The following is a 21,425-nucleotide window of genomic DNA, read 5'->3' on the forward strand; positions in this document are numbered from 1 at the left end:
CACCATGCCAACCTGAGAATCTCATCATAAACATTTCACTGCCATCCTTGATTTTCTGTATGAAGTGTTGTATAAGCTAAGGTACTAAGGCCTATTCCAAAAAACAGAGTAACATTTGTTCATCTGCTATCAGGAAGACACGATACCAGAATACCTTTGAGGAGAAATATCTGTATATTTACATTTATCTCGATCTTTATCCAGTTTAGTGAACTCCACCAGGTATTATGCAGTATGCAATGGCCACAGAAAGGCCACTTTTTAATTTGTCATTTTGAATTATCATAGATGTACTCAATTCCTAGTAGAATATTTTTTTTTCTTTTTTTTAAAGATTTTATTTATTTATTTGACAGAGAGAGACAGCGAGAGAGGGAACATAAGCAGGGGGAGTGGGAGAGGGAGAAGCAGGCTTCCCGCCGAGCAGGGAGCCCGATGCTGGGCTCGATTCCAGGACCCTGAGATCATGACCTGAGCCGAAGGCAGATGCTTAATGACTGAGCCACCCAGGCGCCCCCCTAGTAGAATATTTTCAGCAGGCATTTAAAAAAATGATGGTTGTTGGGGTTATTTCATTTTACAACATCACATTAGCATTAACTTTTCATTTTACCATGGCAGCCAAAGTATGCATATTATATGAACTTAGATTGTTCTTCTTAAGACAGAATGAGTTGAAGGCTCCTAGGCAGAGCCATTAAGAGATAAGAGTTACATTAAAAAATTCCACAAAGGAAGTGAAGGTTTCTATCAATTGGCCCATCTTTGTAAAGTCGTATTAGAAATAAGCAATTCAGCTCCTCAGTTCATAGAGCTCTCTGCTGGTCCCTCCTTAAGGGAATTGAAGAGAAGTACAAGATATCTTTTATCCTGTGGGAGTTTATTCTCTGTTTGATAAAATTGCACTGAAAGCTGAAAGCTACACCCAATATCTAACAGCAAAACATTTAAATACAAGATTAAATGCAGAAAATAAACATTTAACATTGATAGCAATGCCACAGAAATGGCTATTCTGGGCATCCAATACAGGAAAAATTAGATGTTTTATATAAGGGATAAGAGTTTGATCTGAATTTATCTGAGGGTAATATGCAAATGTAAGAAAAATAGGAAAACACTCTGTCACATATGTCAATGGATTAACAGCCTTAGTAGAAAAGCATGTTGACAAAGGAGCTATAGTTGGCTGTAGATTACTATGATCAGAAATTATCTGGAACAAGTGCCATAATATAGGGATCATTGTAGGAGCCCTTGCTGATCAACCTATCATGACCCTTAACCAAAGCATTTTTATTTCTTTTGTTTTTAAGATTTTATTTATTTATAAGACAGAGAGAGACACAGTGAGAGAGGTAACACAAGCAGGGGGAGTGGGAGAGGGAGAAGCAGGCTTCCCGCGGAGCAGGGAGCCCGATGTGGGACTCCATCCCAGGACCCTGGGATCATGACCTGAGCCGAAGGCAGACGCTTAACCGACTGAGCCACCTGGGCGCCCCAACCAAAGCATTTTAAAACTTTAGTGTGTATGGACATAATGAGGTATTTCTAAAATCTAGATTCCTAGATTGTATCCACAGAGTTTACATGTAAAGAATCTGGGATGGGACCCTAGAATCCCCATGTATCACAAGTATCCTGGTGATTCTAAGGCAAATGCTCCATGGACTATACTTAGGCTTTGGAAACCACCCTGCTAAAGCACTATTTCCCAGCTAATTCCTGTCCTGAATGAGACTGACAGAATGAAATAGTTACCTATTTCAATCACATATTTTTTTTCATAACTAGATTTAGAAAGTGCAGCTAGAGCACGCATTGGACCATCCAAATACTTGACATTTCTTAGAAAGTGGCAGAGACCTGGGCACAGAGTAGACAGCTAATAAATATAAATAGTTGATGATGGTAGCATTATAATTATCATTAGTCAATGTGGCAAATGGTCTTAGTTCTAAGCATCTCAAAAAGTTAGGACCACTGGGGCACTTGGGCGCTCAGATGGTTAGGTGTCTGCCTTCAGATCAGGTCATGATCCCAGGGTCCTGGGATCGAGTCCCACATCGGGCTCCCTGTTCAGTGGGGAGCCTGCTTCTCCCTCTCCCTCTGCCATTCCCTCCACTGGTGCTCTCTGGCTCTATCTCTCTGTTGAATAAATAAATAAAATCTTTAAAAAAAAAAAAGTTAGGACCTCTAACTCCTAACTAAGCAAAAATCCTTTTACACAGTGGCCTTTTACTTTTTGGTCAGAGACAGTCTTCTGGGCTGCAATTAGCTGAATGCTCACCCTCTATCCCAAGGTCATAGAACAGAATCTATTCTTTGGATCTCCTTGCATATCCTTAGAAACCATGCTCTTCAATTCCTGAGACAAAGAAACAACCAGTGCAAAGCCCACTTCATAAAGCCCCAAATCACCCATGATGATGAAGATTTTCTTTTTTATGCTGACCTTAGCACAGCTGGAATTTCTGCAGAGTGGTTAGTCATTTCTAGGTTCCAAGACCTATCCAGAAAGATAAATATAGTCAAATTCTCAGAGAATGCAGTGACTGAATGTGTGTATGTGTTGTGATCATGTGGTTTTATTGGGATATATAATGTTTATAAATGTTTATATTTATTCCTCTGGCCACTAGTGGATAGTGTAATACTTTTTTAAAAAATATGGTATTTGTTTGAGATCATATGAGACCTTAAATTCTGATATTCTTAGGAAAGAGTTAATTGCCTTCTGACAAGTTATACTTCAGCAGAGTAGATTTATTTTTATCTGGTATCAGAGAGCCATGATACTAAGAAATCTTTGAGGGAAGATATTTATTTTAGTGTAAAATGCAATGGACAGAACATCATGAGACCCAACTTCTTATCTTCATTTTTGGTTACAACTATCTGTGTTGACTCCAGGTAAATCATTTCAAGTTAATCTTCAGCTATAAATTAAAGACAATAAAAAGGGTTCTTACTTGGCTCAAAATATTGTTATCAATCTATAATACACCAGCACCTTGCTAAGATTTGAGATTTTCTTTAAAAATAAAAGAATTTAGAGAAGGAAACAAGTCATTTATGGAAATAACTTAAGAGCAATTTTTAAATATAGCAACCATGGGTCAACTTCTAGCATTTAATGATAATTGCTCAAAAGTTAGGGTTGGCTTACTAGGAACTATTTATTTTTTTTGTCTGTTTTTGGGGGTTTTTTGTTTGTTTTTTGTTTTAATTATTATTATGTACAGCCACTCTGGAAAACAGTATGGAGGTTCCTCAAGATGTTAAACATAGAGCTACCCTGCGACCCAGCAATTGCACTACTAGGTATCTACTCCAAGGATACAGATATAGTGAAAAGAAGGGGCACATGCACCCCAATGTTCATAGCAGCAATGTCCACAATAGACAAACTGTGGAAGGAGCCGAGATGTCCTTCAGATGATGAATGGATAAAGAAGATGTGGTCCATATATACAGTGGAATATTACTCAGCCATCAGAAAGGATGAATACCCACCATTTGCATTGACATGGATGGATCTGGAGGGGATTATGCTAAGTGAAGTAAGTCAAGCAGAGAAAGACAATTATCATATGGTTTCATTCATATGTGGAACATAAGCAATAGCACAGAGGACCATAGGGGAGGGGAGGGAAATCTGAAGGGGGAGAAATCAGAGAGGGAGAGGAACCATGAGAGACTATGGACCCTGGGAAACAAACAGAGTTTCAGAGGGCAGCGGGGTGGGGGAGGGGGTAAGAGGGTGATGAATATTAAGGAGGAACTATTTAAATTCAATACATTTTCTAATATAGATAGGAAAAGATGATTCATACTATTAAACCATCCTGAAAATGATTCACCCAATATACAGGATACATTCAAAATTAACATAGTATTTAAATCAGTATTTAAAATCAACTATATATACATATAGTATATAGTATATAGTATATACTAGTACATAGTATAATGTACTACAGTAATAGTACATTACTATACTGTAAATAGTCTTACATAGATTATTAGGTTATTTTAAGTATCTTTTCTTATAAAGATTTCAATTCAACCATTCTGAATTGAAAATAGCAAGTTGGTGTGTAAATTAGTGACCTACATATCTATATTTGAAATATGATGGACAATTATAATAATATTTGACTTCTTCATGCTCCAAAACATTAGGAGAGTAAAATGAGACTAGGATTCAAGTATTTGGTATTGTCAACAAAACAGTAAATGCTGTTTTTGTCATCTTCCTTATTGTCATAGTAGCAGGGTAAGTAGTAAGGTTGGTACTCGCACTTGTACTAGTGTAGTGGCAATAACATCTGGAATTGGAGGAAGTTTGGGTCCACGTTGGTTTATTACTTACTAAAATTTCACTGTAAAATATAACTAATATGCAGTTTCTTCATTTATAAAAATGGCAGTAATAAAACGATTTGATCTTCAGAGTGGTTGTGAAAGTCAAAGGCAAAAGAACTCCATAAATTATGAAATTCTTTGCATAAGTTGATTTGCATTATTACTGTTATAAGTTATATGTAAACAGAGGCTTTGTCTTTACCCTTCTTTATATTCTGGTCTTTATCTAGCTTAATGATGTGCATTGGAAATGCTCTAAATCTAATTATTTTCATTAAGCTTTTTTATAGCTGTTGGTGGTCTTTAAAATCAACTAATCTATTCTAGACATTTTACAGATTAGAAAAATCACCCAGGAGGGATGTTAAAACCTCACCCCAAGTGACACTGCCTGCTGGTGACTGAACAGAACCTTACCTTGACTTTTTATTAGAGTTCTCCAATTACTTCACTAGCATTACATAATTCATTTCTTTAACACCAAATATCCAAAGCAGGTCTTTCAGGATATTAGGAAATGTTCTATGTAAAAGGGTTCTAGGGCCTAATAAATATACAAAATTTTAGATTAAATGAAGTTAACAAATTTTTAAAAAGTTGAATCACGGGGCGCCTAGGTGGCTCAGTCATTAAGCGTCTGTCTTCGGCTCAGGTCATGGTCCCAGGGTCCTGGGATCCAGCCCCGCATCAGGCTCCCTGCTCTGCGGGGAGTCTGCTTCTCCCTCTCCCACTCCACCTGCTTGTGTTCCCTCTCTTACTGTGTCTCTCTGTCAAATAAATAAATAAAATCTTAAAAAAAAAAGTTGAATCACATACATTCTCGAATATGTTAGACTGTGTTGTGATGGAAGTTATATTACCCATTTAACAAGGATAAAAAATATGTATATTTTTTACATATGTGTATAGATATATAAAACATATGTAAACATATGTATGTACGTGTGTGTATATATATGCATATAGAACATTCACAGTACTGCTTTATATATAGGAAATTATATATATGTGCTTATCATTAACATCACAAAGGTGATAATGATGATCATGATGATGAAATGTTCATAACCTTAAAAGTCATTTAAAGCACATTCCAGAATCCAGGAATGATATTTATATTCTCATTACTGATTACTGATGAAATACACTTCTGAAACATAAAGAAGCATCTTTCTCCCATGGAACTGTTTTTAATCATAATTTCCATACAGTGTTGAGAAAAAAAAAGAAAAGAATACTAAGTTTAGAGGCAGAAAACAGATTAAGAGCTCCTCAACTTGCCTCTGTCTTTGCCACCACCCTCCCCATTGACACACACTTATTAGATATATGTGTGCATTGTAGGTCCAATTACATTATTTTTCTGGCCTTTGAAATCTCTTATTTAATAAAGTTCAAGATAAATGAACTCTATCTCATAGTAGTCTTGTGAGAACTATTCAGATTATGTAGGTATGAATTCTCTTCAAGTTATCATATAAGTGAAATGTGTAAACACTGTTTTTGCTGACAATGGAACGTATTTCTTTTTAGACATATCTGCTCAACTTTCTATGGACTAACATTCACCTGTTATATTTTATTTTCCCATGCTAGGGATATGTGCATATGTATGTTAAAAACATACTGCCACACCACTGAGATTAAAAGGACAGAACTCTTTCCCTGCTTCTACTATTATCTCATTTTCATTTTCCTATAGACACCCCAAGAACTAACTCTCAGTCATAAATATTCAATGAATAAATATGTATATATTTACATGTTTTTATTTTTTCAATTACTATATTTTAAATGAATACAACTTGACTCTCTTGAATATAGGGTGAAAAGATCTAGCATACAAAGTAGATTCTAAGATGCTCAATGCTCCATAAAAGTTTCATTTTTTTTTAAAGATTTTATTTATTTATTTGACAGAGAGAGAGACAGCGAGAGGGGGAACACAAGCAGGGGGAGTGGGAGAGGGAGAAGCAGGCTTCCCACTGAGCAGAGAACCTGATGCGGGGCTAGATCCCAGAATCCTGGGATCATGACCTGAGCGGAAGGCAGATGCTTAACGACTGAGCCACCTAGGTGCCCCTACATAAAAATTTTAAATGAAGGACAAATTCCACATTGGTACTATCCTGTATGATGGTATCATCAAGCAAAAAATTGTGTGGTAATTTCCACATAGTATTTTGGCAGATAAAATGCATGTATAACTTGACCTAAACAAGTACTCCCTATGGCAGGAAATAAATTAAAAGATAAACTTCAGTTTACTATTTAGTCACTCAATCATATTTATGACATATGCATTATGCACAGGCAAAAACAATTTTGAAAAGGCAATTACCTTCAAGAAACATCACCTGATAGAAGAGGAGCCATGGACATTTGTATTTATAACAACAACAAAAACCTAGAATGTGAACGTTGTGGAAGTTAGAGACAGGAAATATTCCTTTATATAAAGAGTTAACCATAGGCATTTGGGAAGAAGATGATATATTTTTGTTCTCAGTGAGATCTTAATAAACAGAGGAAGGATAAATATTTATTAGAAATTATTTTGAAAAAAATAACATGAACAATAATTGGAAAGTATAAATCATTCTTGTAGGATATAGGTAGGTTATATGAAACTAGGAAAGTTCTGGGGGAAAAAAAGATTTAGATCCTAAAGCACCAGGTTTAAAACAAGGTCACACAGACCTAGAAATTGCAAACAAAGGTGGGAATAGGTCAGACTTGTGCTTAGTAAGGATTGCGTGGCTGTCAATGTACAAGAGGCCTGTTTTGGAAAACCTGAAGGTGAGGTCAGGTAGAAGACTATACAGGTGCATGAACCAGGGAAATGAAGAGGGCCAATCTTTTTTTTTTTTTTTTTTTTTTTTTTTTTTTTAAAGATTTTTTATTTATTTATTTGACAGAGAGAAACACAGCGAGAGAGGGAACACAAGCAGGGGGAGTGGGAGAGGGAGAAGCAGGCTTCCCGCGGAGCAGGGAGCCTGATGTGGGACTCGATCCCAGGACCCTGGGATCATGACCTGAGCCGAAGGCAGACGCTTAACGACTGAGCCACCCAGGCGCCCGAAGAGGGCCAATCTTTCAGTCTCTCAGCCAGGCAATCAATGAGTCAAGATACAAAGAATCTTTTATTGCCAGGCACCCTATTGAGTACTGGCACCATAGTGGTGGACAAAGAGGTAAAGAAGACCTATATTAAACTAATATGCATAGAAATAAACATGTACTTTATATTGCAATAAATGCTAAGGAATGTCTGAGATGACTTAGGGGATATTGACAAAAATGAGAATGTAAGTAGGAGGAGGCATTTTTAGGGACTTTAGCTTATTTGTGTTGAATTTGAAGCACTGCCAAGGATATTGAGGTGAAAGTGTCTTCCAGGCACTGGGGAAGAGTTCATACCTAAGCTACAGATATGTAATGTCAGCTTCATAAAGACAGCAGTTGAATTTATTGGAATAGATGTGCTAACTGGAACAGAGATGACTAGAAGACACAAAAGTGGTGAAAAGAACATGGGTGTTTAAACCATGATTAAACTGGTACATACTTTATCTATAAAACCTCATTTTCCTAAGTCTACTGTACTGTACTGTTCATTTGTAATAAAACAAAACAAAAAAAACCTGATTTTTCCATTTATGAAATTATAGGTTCAATACCCAGTAAGACTTTCCATTTAAGAAAGAGAAATAATAGTATGGATGAAAGAAAATTTAAAAAGTTGTTACATCTCCTGATTATAGAACTGCCCATACTATAAAACAAGTCATATAATACAAGAGTCTATGAACAATACATCAGCGATTGATCACATAAAACTTCTTTTCAAACACCTCAAAATAAATAAATATGCCAAGTTTTCTTAGAAGAATCCTCTGGTTGCAAAATGGAATTTGTTATTTCCACAAGTTCTTTTTCATTGGACAAAGATTAATGTCCTGTAACATCCAGAGCTATGAAGACTTTGCTTAACTTTTACTTTTCTCATTGCCCTGTCTTTTTTATGAGGAAAGATAAACAACTAACTCATAAGGGAATTTTACTTTAGAATAATATTTAAAATATTTATTTATTATACATATTTTCTACAAAGCACAACTAATTCATTATTGACTTCTCATAGCTGTTCACTGTAAACCAAACCCACAGAATTTTTTAACGTATGCAGACTATTAATGTATAGCATTGTCTCCTCAAAACTGCAATGCTAAAATGAAAACCGTTTGAATGCTGGATAAATAAGTACCACCCACAGATATCAAAAAATAAAATTTTCACATTGAATTCTGTCAACACTGTCAGCTCATATAGAATCTAAATTAGGTCATAAAATAATATAAGCAAAAGGAATGTTCTCTTATTCTTAATGAGAAGGTAAAGAGCACATATTAACCTTCATATAATTATATAAAAGGAAACAGAAATAAAAAAGATGAATGAAAGATGGTAGGACTTTTTCTGCAGCTTATGGATACAATCCCTGATTTCATCAATCATCCCAAACAAAGCTAAAACTTGATAGGCTTGAATGTTCAGAAAAACAAAATCTACTTCACTCTTAACATTTTTCTTAAATGTGTTCCTTAGATTTGTTTTCTGGCGTTTCACTCTATTGGGAGAATGCTCTGTGCTTTTTGTAGAAATTTATTTATATATTTTGAGGAAAAACAACTGAATAAACTAAAATTGACATCAGTTTTACCACCACAAAGTAGGTAACATCAAGATTTATTTGTTACATATCTGACATTAAAGAAAATACAGATGTAAGATACACAAAAATATCAATCTAAAGTTTAGCTTACCAGTGGGGACAGAATTGGAGTGCTGAAGTTCCAATTGACTAGAATCATCAGAGAGTTCAGTCAAACAGGTTAAAGTAAATTCTGGGTTGGAAGCGTGCTCATGTCTGAAGCCTTCAGGAGAAAGATAATCCAGCTCAAACTTCACAGTTGACATGGCAAAATTCTTAAAGAACTATGTAAGTCAAAGTTCACACTGTTGAAGTTTTAAAAATCATAGGAGACAGAAAAAAAAAATCACTGTATTATAATCAGTGGTAACTTCAGGCTTTCCGGTGATAATGCTCACTTGGAAATCCAAAAGAAATAAAACATGCAGAGCTGACTCTCTAAGTTTTCTGTATTCATGCCTTTTCTAGGCAATTGACTTCAACAGGATGGATGGATTTTAGAGTTGTTTTTCTTGACGATATCTTGCTGCCTTAAAATGACAGCAGTACTAAACCCATCTCAGAGAGGCTGCAGTGGAAAGTAAAATGGGCTAAGTGAAGACATAGGCAAGGCTGCAGAGATGCTTTTAGTAACTTGGTATTGGAAGTTCTCATTCACATTTCTGTATACAAAAGATCAGCTGGGTGGGGCTAAGGACTGTAAGAGAATGAAACTTTTTTCCACTGGGCAGCTCATCAAGGAATGTTTTAATTTGGAAGGAAATTAATCCTAAATGATATTTCCAGGGTCAGGGTTGTGAGACTATAGTCCTGATGCTTATTGAAAGATGACTATGATTGTGGAGATTAAAAGGTAAATTAAACTATAAATCTTCTGCACAACAAAGAAACAATCAACAAAATGAAAAGACAGGCAACCTACAGAATGGAATAAAATATTTGCACATCATTTATCTAATATCTAAATATCCAAAAAAATATGAGACTCCTACAATTCGGTAGTAGTAGTAGTAGTAATAATAATAGTAATTCAATTTCTAAAAATGAGCAAACAACTTTTTTGTCTTCCAAAGAAAACATACAAATGGCCAATAGGTACATGAAAAGGACCTCAACATCACTAATTATCAGGGAAATGCAAATCAAAGCCAAAATGAAATATCACCTCATACCTATTAGAAAAGCTATCATCAAAAAGACAAGAAATAACAAGTGTTGGCAAAGATGTGGAGAAAAGGGGGCACTTATGCAACAGTGATGGGAGTGTAAATTAGGACAGCCACTATGGAAAACATTATGGAGATTCTTCAAGGAATTAAAAAAAAAAAAAAAACAAAACAACTACCATATGATCCAGCATTCTCACTTCTGGGTATACATACAAATGAAATAAAATCACCTGCACCCTTTGTTCATTGCAGTACTCAAGGCATGGACTATTTAAGTGTCTGCTGACAGATGAATGATAAAGAATGATAAAGAAAAATACAGTGGGATATTTTCAGCCATAAAAAAAAGAAATCCTACTACTTGTGACAAAATGGAGTGAACTTGAAGCAGCTATGCTAAATGAGATGTCAAAGGAAAGACAAATGCTGCATGATCTCACTTATATGTGGCATCTAGAAAAGCCATACTTGGGGAAACAGAGTTAGACTGGTGTTTGCTAGGAGCTGGGGGGTGGGAGTAATGGGAGATGTTGGTCAAAGGGTATAAACTTCCAGTTATAAGGTGGGTAAGATCTAGGAGCATATGTAATGTATGGCATGGTGACTATAGATAACAATACTGTATTACATACTTGACAGTTGCTAGGAGAGTAGATTTTCAATGTTCTCACCACCAAAACAACAACAACAACAACAACAACAGCAAATAAACTGTGAGGTGAAATACGTATTAATGGACCTTGTTGTGGTAATCATTATGAAATATCTGCATATATCAAATGATCACATTATATACCTTAAATTTACACAATGTTATATGCAATTATATCTCAGTGAAGTTTAGGGGAAAGGTGTATTTAAGAAATGGTGGTCAAATAAAATACACAGCTTGAGAAACACAAAAGATTGATTTCATAATAGTAGGTTATCAGTGGAGGAGCAAATGCTAAAAAGACAGGGATTGAGGAGGCTGACACTGTTGTACTATTTAAGAGGTAAAACATCTGATCTCTCTGAGTAGCTGGGCAGAAGATTATGTTGGACACCTTAGAAAATTTAATTTAAGGGGCGCCTGGGTGGCTGAGTCTGTTAAGCATCCGACTCTTGATTTCGGCTCACGTCATGATCTCTGGGTGGTGAGATTGAGCCCTGCTTTGGACTTCACACTGGGCATGGAGTCTGCTTAAGATTCTCTCTGTCTCTCTCTCTCCCCCTCTGCCCCTCGCCCCCACCAAGCGCACGCGCGCGCGCACACACACACACACACACGCACACACACTCTCGCTCACTCTCTTAAAAAAGAAAAGAAAATTTAATTTAGGATCTTGCTCTTACTCATCTTCTGTGCTTGAGTGCATCGTGATGATCATGAGGAGGTACCCATTGACATATTGTCAAAATATAATTTAGCAAAAGCCATTATTCAATTTAGGGAGTCAAACTAGATGAAGTTCAGATTAGTTCTTTGATGGCCTTTTTAAATCCATTATTTATTCACTACTTTATTTCTTCGCTCAAGTGAGTATTTATTGACTCTGTATTAGGTATTAACCTAGACACAAGAATGTTAAGACAGGTTCAATGGAAAAGATGTGGACCAGATCTGCTCTCAGTGGGAAAGAGAGCTGTAATTGACTGGGATTTTAGTTATAACTATAGTATGAGTTATGGCAATAGATGTGCTACACATGAAGAATGGCATGTTTGAAGTAACTTTACTTTCTTTATCCAGCATTCTTTGAGAGAGTAAAATATATATAAGAGGTTTGTAAATTCATTGTTGTTACAATATAAAAAGTATTCTGGACAAAAAGTGGCATGTCTTACTTATCATTAGTTATTATAACTGAACAAACAAGGATAGAAAATTGTCTCTCTGCTCCGCATGCCTTTATAAACTATTGCTCATGGCTCAGGAATGACTGTCATTCCAACAGCATGGAAACAAACAAAATGCTATTTAAGCCTAGTCTACTACCATTCTGGAACAGGCCTGAAAAATCTGACTAACATGGCAAACATGGCCAAGTTTCATTGGTAATTACGTGACACTTTACTTACATAAGAAGGTAAAAGCAGAATCAAAATTATAAATAATAATTCAGCAAAATACTATCATTGCTTAAAATAAATATGAAAGTATCAGTACGTATTTGGAATACCTGACAAAGTGCTTACATAGTAATACAGATTTCTTACTTGTCTCCCTACCACCTATGGATTCTTAACGTCTGTGTTAAAGCTTCTAGAAAAGATACACATTGGTCAGTAGTGAGAAAATGAGTGAGGAAAAGACGGTTGGTAGGAAAAAGAAAAGCAAATACAAGGAAATGAATAAAGGGTAAAAAAGTGTATATACAATTTAAAGAAAAAAAGTAGGATCTAGAATCATGAGACGGGCTTTACAATTCTCAACTGAAATATCTGTTATGGTGTTTGGTAGGGGATACTTTCTGAGAGTCTAAAATGGTTTAATTTGAGTTGCTCATGGGTGTTTAACTACTAGATAATTTCTACCCTCTTTACCTCCCATAAGTTTGACCAAATCCTCAAGCGTTCCCTCTTTCAAGCAATGATTTAAAGGGTATGGTTACATGGAAATGTGATTTGGCCTGAGAGTTGCAGTTAAATCACCAGATAAATGATTTTCAGTAAGACCCTGAGGGAATGATATCTGATGTCACAGGAGAGTCTCACTGTCTCTAGCGGTGGGCCTTAGTTTTTGAGCATGAGAACATCCTGGAACTAAAAGAGAATACTTACATATATACAGTTATCAACCCTCTGTATTCATACTATTGTATTCTGAGTATCAATATCTGATATAATCATATAAAACTACTTGAAATTCACTAGCATTTAAATATGTTATTAATTACATCTATATACCTTTTTAAATTTGTTTATGTATGTGTGAAAAATGTTACTGATTTGCTCTAAGATAATTGTAAATATGTGGGTAGATTTATAAATCCCATGCAGTCATTTGATATGGCTCATATACCCATAAACTAGAAATTACTATTCTCCAATATATAAAAAATAAGATTTTACTGCTTTGTGTAATAGAGATAAGCAAACTCTGTCAACAAACTCACTTCATTGTTCTTTTCCACTAGTAATCTAGATACAAACATCTCCTGATGCCTCCAGAAATGTTGGTAATAAAGACCTTTTAGTTAATGTGGATACTCAAGAATCAGACAGCTCAGCAGTTCTCTATTCCTGAGCCTTTGGTCAAAACATTTTAACTTCCACCCAGCCTGTGCAGACTTCAAGTATTTTTTTTTTTTTCTTTTAAGTCAATACGTACTTTATTCCCTCTCCCTGGTTTTATTGAGATATTACGTGCATATAACATTGTATGAGATAGAAGTACTACCTTAATTTTATTGTAGACTTCAAGTTTTTAATGAAGTGTTTTCTATGACATCTTAGCTAACACTTTTATCTAGAACAGTTTTCTATAAGTCTTAGAAAATATCCATGTAAACCTTTAACTCATATCATCTTCCTAATACCCAGAACATGTCCTCCTTTTTTTTTTTTCCATCCTTTGAGAGTACAAACAGGAGATGGCAGGAAATGCCACACAGAAAACTTATTCTTTTTGATTGGTCCAGCTGCAAATATTTTTCTCTCAATCTGGATCAGTTTATCTCTGTTACTATAGTAACCACTCCACTTGCTAGCAGCTACAGTAAATTCAGGTCTCTGGTCCTTCATTCATTTCAAAACGTAGGCTATATTTACAAACCTTTCTTATTCTCAGCTATGATTAATTTTGGTATAATCTGTCTTGGGTTCTCGTAGCAGGCCAAACTAGATTTTATTTTGAAAATGTTTAAATTTATTGTGGATAATTGTAATTTTAATTGCATCATAAAAATACATTCTTAAAAAAGTGTAAGCTTGCTTTTTACAGTTTTCCATATATTTACAAGTTCCTAAAGGAACAACTGTTAGGAATGTCAGAAAACATATTTTTGTTAGAAAAGATTTCAGAACGACTCTTTGAGGCCACAAGTTTATCCACTATGCCTTCCACTGAGTTAACCATTGAACTAACTGAAAAAATTACCATAGAATACTACTGAACAAACTGAAGAAATTTTAAAAATCTACCAAGAGCAAAAGAGTAAACTATAAGAAAATTTGAAGAAATTCTGGAATATATGGTGGAGGTAATGGCTGAACTGATTGAGTAATGGGCAATTCCATGAAGGCAAAGAGGAAGTTGCCTAGCTGTAACTCAGGTCAACCTGAGTACAAGGCTAGACAAGACCCTGCCCCACCCCCCGCCCGCCCCATGTAGGAGCACCAGAGACTGAAGCAAATACAAGATACGTTGAGTTGTTATATGCATTATTTGATTCCAACTGTGCACTAAGGAAGCAAGAGATCACACCACAATCATTTCCTTAATTGGCTATCAGGACCCGACAGAGAAGGGGGCATTCTCCAGCTAACTGCAGAGTGCCCCAGGAAAGTGAGAGTCAAGCCAGTCTTCCTAGTAACGAAATTTTAGTACACACTCAGCCTTCCCAAAATTTCCTTCCTTAATTCCCATTAACAGTTGCACCAAGTTCCATTCAACAGTGGTGAAAGCAGAAGTCAAGTCAGTGATTAATAATAAAACACAGGAGTTTGTCTATTTTAACAAAATCCCAATTATAGAGTGTCCAGGCTCAGCGACTGGCACAAATCATGCATTGAATATAATGTAGGTCACTGCCTGCCAACCCAGGAGTCACTCTGCTTCGCTTGAACTGTGGAGTTATAATCATTTGAGAGAAAGAAAAGATATTTGAAGAGAAACAATTTTTAGAACGGAACTGAGCAATCAAATCCAATGAACTTCACCGTATCATACTAAGTACAATAAAACAGAAGAAAATAATTTTACCCCCTAGTTCCAGTGAGATTTGAGAAAATATTCTATGTATACAAAAAAAAAACAAGCTGCTAGGAAAAGGGAGCAGAGTACAAGAAAAAGTTGTTGAAAATAAGTAAAAAGCACACTTGAAAAGTCAACTTAGCAGAAGTACTGGATAACAGGTAAATCACTGGTAAAAAGCACATTAATTGATTAAAAATCAACATGAAGAATTATTTTGAGTATAGAGCAAAAATATAAAAGTTGGAAATTATAATAGAGGATAGAAAATGCAATATGTATAAACAGAAACTCAAAGAAAAATGGAATTTATGATAAAAATGCAAGAAAATAAAAACAAATAGGCTTCTGTATGGAAGAAAGCAAATTCAAAGGATCACATTAATGCCAGGCAAATGTACCAATATTGAAAAAAGGTACATACCTTGACACCAAACATATCTTGATGTGATCCGAATTCCAAAGATAATCTCTAACAAATTTCAAGATAAACTTGGCAGTAAAGAAAAGAATGTGGTGCAAATTTGAAAGGAGGACGTCTTAGCTTCAATATCAAATGACAGAATATAAAGTAAAGTTTACAGGGATATTATTAAAAATGATCATGTCTCCATAATTCAAAACCACAGCAATAATAAATCATTATAAAACAAGAAAGACTCAAATTATGTAACTCGAGTATTATATCTGAAAACATTATTTGAGGAAATACTCCAGCCAAAGGGTGGAAAAACAAAAGAATCAGAATAAGGAATTCAAAACAAGAAAAAAAAAATGTATATCAAATGGTTAGCAAAAATAATCTAGTTAGAAATGCATTTATGACTAAACAATTGTTGAAAATTTTGTTCTGAAACAAGTCAAATAATTATAAGAGAATTTTATGATTTAAAAATCCAGATTATTTCAGCAGAATTTAAAATGAAGGAAGAAAAATAAATAAAATTAAGGAAGAAAATATAAGGCAAATTAACTAAAAGGAAACAACACAAATGATGATAAACAGATAAAAATGGCAACAAATTAGTAAAATATCAATTAAAATGGGCTAATGACTCAGAATTTCTTTATTTCCATTTTTCCCCTTTTTCCACCCACCCTAAGACACTCCAAATCACATTATGGATTCCAGCTGGAAATGTTATGAGAAATTGTTTCATGTTTTTTTTAAAATTTTATTTATTCATTTATTTGAGAGAGCGTGTGCACATGAGTGGGGGTAGGGGCGGAGGGAGAAACAGACTCCCTGCTGAGTGGGGAGCCCGACTTGGGGCTCGATCCCAGGACTTGGGGCTGGATTCCAGGATCAGGACCTGAGCCAAAGGCAGACACTAAACCAACTGAACCACCCAGGCACCCCAATTGTTTCATATTTTTTAAAAAAGGGTAAAATTCCCCCAAAGTGTTAATAACAGTTAAGGACATATATAAGAGGATGTTTAAAATGGTATGACTTTTAGATCAGTTTTGATCAAGGGATGATGTAATGATAGCAATTACCTACCTGGAAACTTTCTAGAAATTGTTTTCCTATTTCTCTCCTTTCCATGCTGACTAGTAAATCTAGTACAATGTTGATTGAAATGGTAATAGTGAATATTCTTATTTCATTCCTAATCTCAATAGAAATTTTTCATTATTTCACTAAGTATGCAGTTTGTTTTATGTTTTTTGTAGATACCCTTTTTATTAGATTAAGGACATTCCTTTTTAGTCATAATTTGATAAGGATTTATCTTTTTTGTTTTTTTTTTAGATTATTTTTATTTGTTTGAGAGAGAAAGAGTGAGAGTGAGCACAAGCAGGGGGAGGGGCAGAGGGAGAGGGAGAAGTAGACTTCCCTGCTGAGCAGGGAGGCTAACACGGGGCTCCATCCCAAGACCCCAGGATCATGACCTGAGCCGAAGGCGGACTAACTGAGCCACCCAGGCACCCCGGATTTATTGTTTTTATAAATAATAAATGTGTGTTGACTTTTACCAAATGCTTTTTCAATTTCTATTGAGCTGATTAATACCTTTTCTCCCTTTAAATGTTGTAAATTGATTGTCAAACTTAAAATTTTTATTCCTTTATTAACTTCAGCTTGGCCTTGATATAATGATTCTTCTTATGTACTACTGGATTCAGATGGTAATACTGCATCTATGTTTATGAGATAAATCAGCACATAATTTTCTTTCTTATAGTCCTGCTAAGATGTATTGAAAATGGGGGGTGCCTGGGTAGTTCAGTCAGTTAAGCATCCGACTCTTGATTTCAGCTTGGGTCATGATCTCAGAGTTGTGGGATCGAGCCCATGTCTGGCTCTGTGCTCAGCAGGGAGTCTGCTTGAGATTCTCACCCTTCTCCCGCTGCCCCTTCCTCCCCCCCCCCCCCGGCTTGCTCTCTCTCAAATAAATAAATCTTTAAATAATAAAAAAAAAGATGTATTGAAAATGATACTGTCTTTATATAAAATAGAAACTATTATGTTTCTTATTCACTGGAAGTATTTTTTTTTTAAGATTGGTAATATTTCTTTCTTAAATTTTTGATATAATTAGCTGGGAAACCACCTGGTTTTAGACATTTTCTCTAAAAATTCTGAATTCCTGATTTACTCTCTTTAATAGATAAAGAGCTCGGTCTTTGTTTTTTTGTTTCTCCTCCCCTCCCTCCAGTCGGTTGTAGAATGTTGTCTTTTTCTAGGTATTTCCCCTTTCTATCTACTACTTAAAAATTCTTTTGTTTAATATTATTCATAATATCCTCAGGGAGGCTGGGTGGCTCAATTGGTTGAGCATTCAACTCTTGGTTTCAGCTCAGGTCAAGATCTCAGAGTGGTGAGTTTGAGCTGAGCCCTGTGTCAGGTTCCGCACTCAGTGGGGAGTCTGCTTGAGATTTTCTCTCCTACCCCTCGCCTCCTTGCCCCCCCAACCCTGCTCACATGTCCTCTCTCTCTGTCGAATAAATAAATCTTTTTAAAAAATCCTCTAAATATATTTTCAATGTATGTAGGATCCGAAGTTATGTTCATTTTTCATTCCTGTTGCAGGTAGTTTATTTGTTTTTTGTTTGTTATTTGGCTTCTTTCCTTTGATTTGATCACTTCTGTTCAGGGCATTATCAATCCTATCAATCTCTTCAAATTGCCAATAGTAAACTCTGTTGATTTTTTCTTTTATTCATCTGTTTTATACCTGTTTCTACTTTTGTATTTAAGATTTCTTCTTGCTACTTTCTTTGGGATTGATTTGCTGTTGTTTTCTAGGTTCCAAAGAGGCATACATAGGTCACTGATTTTCAATCTTCTTTTCTAAAGTATAAATTTAAAGTTATTTATTTTCCTCTAAATATGGCTTTAATTATATCTGACATGTTTTGATATATAGTTTGCTATTATAAGTAATCTTATTATTTTTATTCAGTTGAAATTGGCCTCTAATTGGCATTGTGATTTCTTATTTGAATTATAGAGTACTTAGTACCTTAATTCACAAATTTGGGGAATCTTCCTCCCACTCCCCCTCTGAATTCCTCCCTCCCTGACTTTCTCTCTTCCTTCCCTCCTTCCTCCTTCCCTTCCTTCCTTCTTTCTCTTTATAGTTTATTTTTATTGATAAAGTTTAGTTCTATCATGGTCAGGGACCTTACTTGGTATGATGTCCATCTTTACATTTTTGTCAAAACTCATTTATGGCCCAGCATAAGATCTTGGGTGCAGTGTTCTTTATAGGTCAACAAAGCCATTTGCTAATCATATTGTTTAAACCTTCTATATATGTGGTGTTTTTTATCTTCATGTTTCACAAATGAATATGTTCTGTGAAAATCTTATTATGTGAATTTATCTGTTCAATTGTTGTTACATGTGCTTTATGTAATTTAAGGTTATGTTATTGGGGTGTATGCAAAGTTATAACACTTCATAGTGGATTTAATCTTTTAAAAAATTAAAATACTCCTTATATCTACCAATATTTATTGACTTACAGTCTATTTTATCTGATAGTAGTTTAGACATACCAGGCTGGGTTTTGTTAATATTTGTATGGTATAACATTTTCCTATCCCTTTACTTTCAAGCTTTATGCATTATTATATTACAGTTTTGACTCTTAAGGAGACCATAATGAGATTTTTAAGAAATCTCATTGACAGTCATTGTGCTTAATGCATTTATATCAAATGTAGTTATAGATATATTTGAGTTTCAATCTACCATTGTTTTCAATTTGTCTCACCTTTTAGACAGATCAACTGTTTTGTTTTGCTTTGTTTTTGTGATTCCTATTTTCCTATAATGCTATATGCATACTTTAATTTTTGCTTAGTGATTACCATGATGTAGCATACTTATTTGAGTTTAGTAAATTGACACTTCTGCCACATCTTAAAAAATGCACAGACTTTAGAACTTCTTAACTCCTTTTATCTGTTTCCTATCTTTTGGGGCTATAACTAATTCTATACATGTTTAGTCCCTATAAGAATATATTATCATGGCTTCTTTGAGATTTAGTCAAATATTTACCCTTTGCTCTTCATTTCTTTTTGCAATTTCATAGTTTTCCAGGACTTCTCTCAGATTCTACTATCTAAAGAACTCCCTCTAATATTTTCTTTATTATGGGTTTTTGTGGGCCACAACACTTATTCACAAAAATGGTTGCCAGGGGCAACAGCCGATAATATTTCTCCAACCACCACTCATGATTGTTACAGGAGGGAGGGTGTTGCCCCAGCTACTTAATCTGAGGGAAATCTGTTTTATCAGGAAGCACTCTCCTATAGAAAAGAGAATCGGGTTTCAGTTTTACCCATGTATGGAAGTGAGGAAACTGTTTATTTAATACATGTGATCCCATACTACTAGATGAGACCATGGCAGCAGATGGAAACATAGTGTGAAGGCTTACACACTTCTGGGCTCATTTAAATAAAAATATTAATACTAATTATTAATTATTCACTGTTAACAAATGAAAATCCTGGACAAATACTAAACTGAGTGAGAAGACAAGATACCAAGCATAAATCAGAATGGTCCCTGGAACCCACTATTGAAGTTGTTTGATTAAAGGGTGAATCCTTGCATTCTTTCCCACAATATTTATTTCTGCAATAACTAATGGATTTTGAAAAAAAAGTCATATACATCTTTGGACCCTCAGGACAGACTCAAAATTGACTTGGAGTTCTGTATTTCTGTGCGACCCACAGTATGCCATTACTCTTTCAATTTCATCAAAAGTAGTTTAACCTGCAGGAATTTACAAATTTAAAACTTACAAAGTATACTGTACTTCAAGTAAATTTCATTAACAAAAATAATTTGATTTATTCATGAAAGTGATCAAACTATTTCATCTATTCATTTGCTCATTTTATTAAAAAACAAAACTATCGTGTTGGGTCTGTGCTAAACTACTTGGAGATTTAGAGGAAAGACATAGAATGAATGTCAATACAGGTAATTGCTCTTATTCTGCATAATCTTGTCTCAGGAAAATCTTGTATTCTGTTTTCATGAGATTTCATGAGAATCCATGCTTATTGTTCATCAAAAATATTCATTGTTTCTAAAAGTTCTTTAGGGCACATTTTCAATTCAAATGCTTTCATACATGCAGGTGATGACATATTTAGTGAAAAAATGGGCAGGATTCTGGGGCCAATACCTAAAACGTTTTGGAAGTGAAGTCAAACATCACCCTTTCTCCAAAATAGCTATTAGTATTTGGTGCTTGGGGGCGCCTTGTGGATTTGGAAAGCATTCGCCTGGCCACTGTTCTTCCACCAGTCTCTGTTATCTTGAATTTGAAGAGTGACAGAGGAGCTACCTACCTGTGTGTTAAAAGTCACTGAAATGCCAATTAAGTTTAAATATTTATGTCTTCGGAGCTTTGGAAGCAGATTTCAGGTTAATCTCTTCTTTTCTGGCCTTGAAAAAGTGATTACCACCTGTTTATTTTTCTAAATACGTCACGTTTTCAGTGAACCTGGTTGATTGATTTCCTTTCCACTCTTCAATTCATCTAGATCACCTGAAGTGTCTATGGTTGCTAAATCTTATTAATTTAATAAGATATCCTGCATAAGATTGCCTAACACAGAGCCTGGTATAGGGACTGATTGATGTTTACAACATCTGAGTTTCTCATAACATATTCCTTAAACATAGCTGCCACAATTCTGGCTTACTTGTTTTTGAATACTATGTGGCTGCATTTATAATATCTGAAATTTTGTTCTGGCTTCCAATGAGGTCTTCTTTCAATCTTAACTCACAGGA

Source organism: Halichoerus grypus, chromosome 11 (genome assembly GCF_964656455.1).
Source record: "Halichoerus grypus chromosome 11, mHalGry1.hap1.1, whole genome shotgun sequence".
Taxonomy (NCBI): domain Eukaryota; kingdom Metazoa; phylum Chordata; class Mammalia; order Carnivora; family Phocidae; genus Halichoerus; species Halichoerus grypus.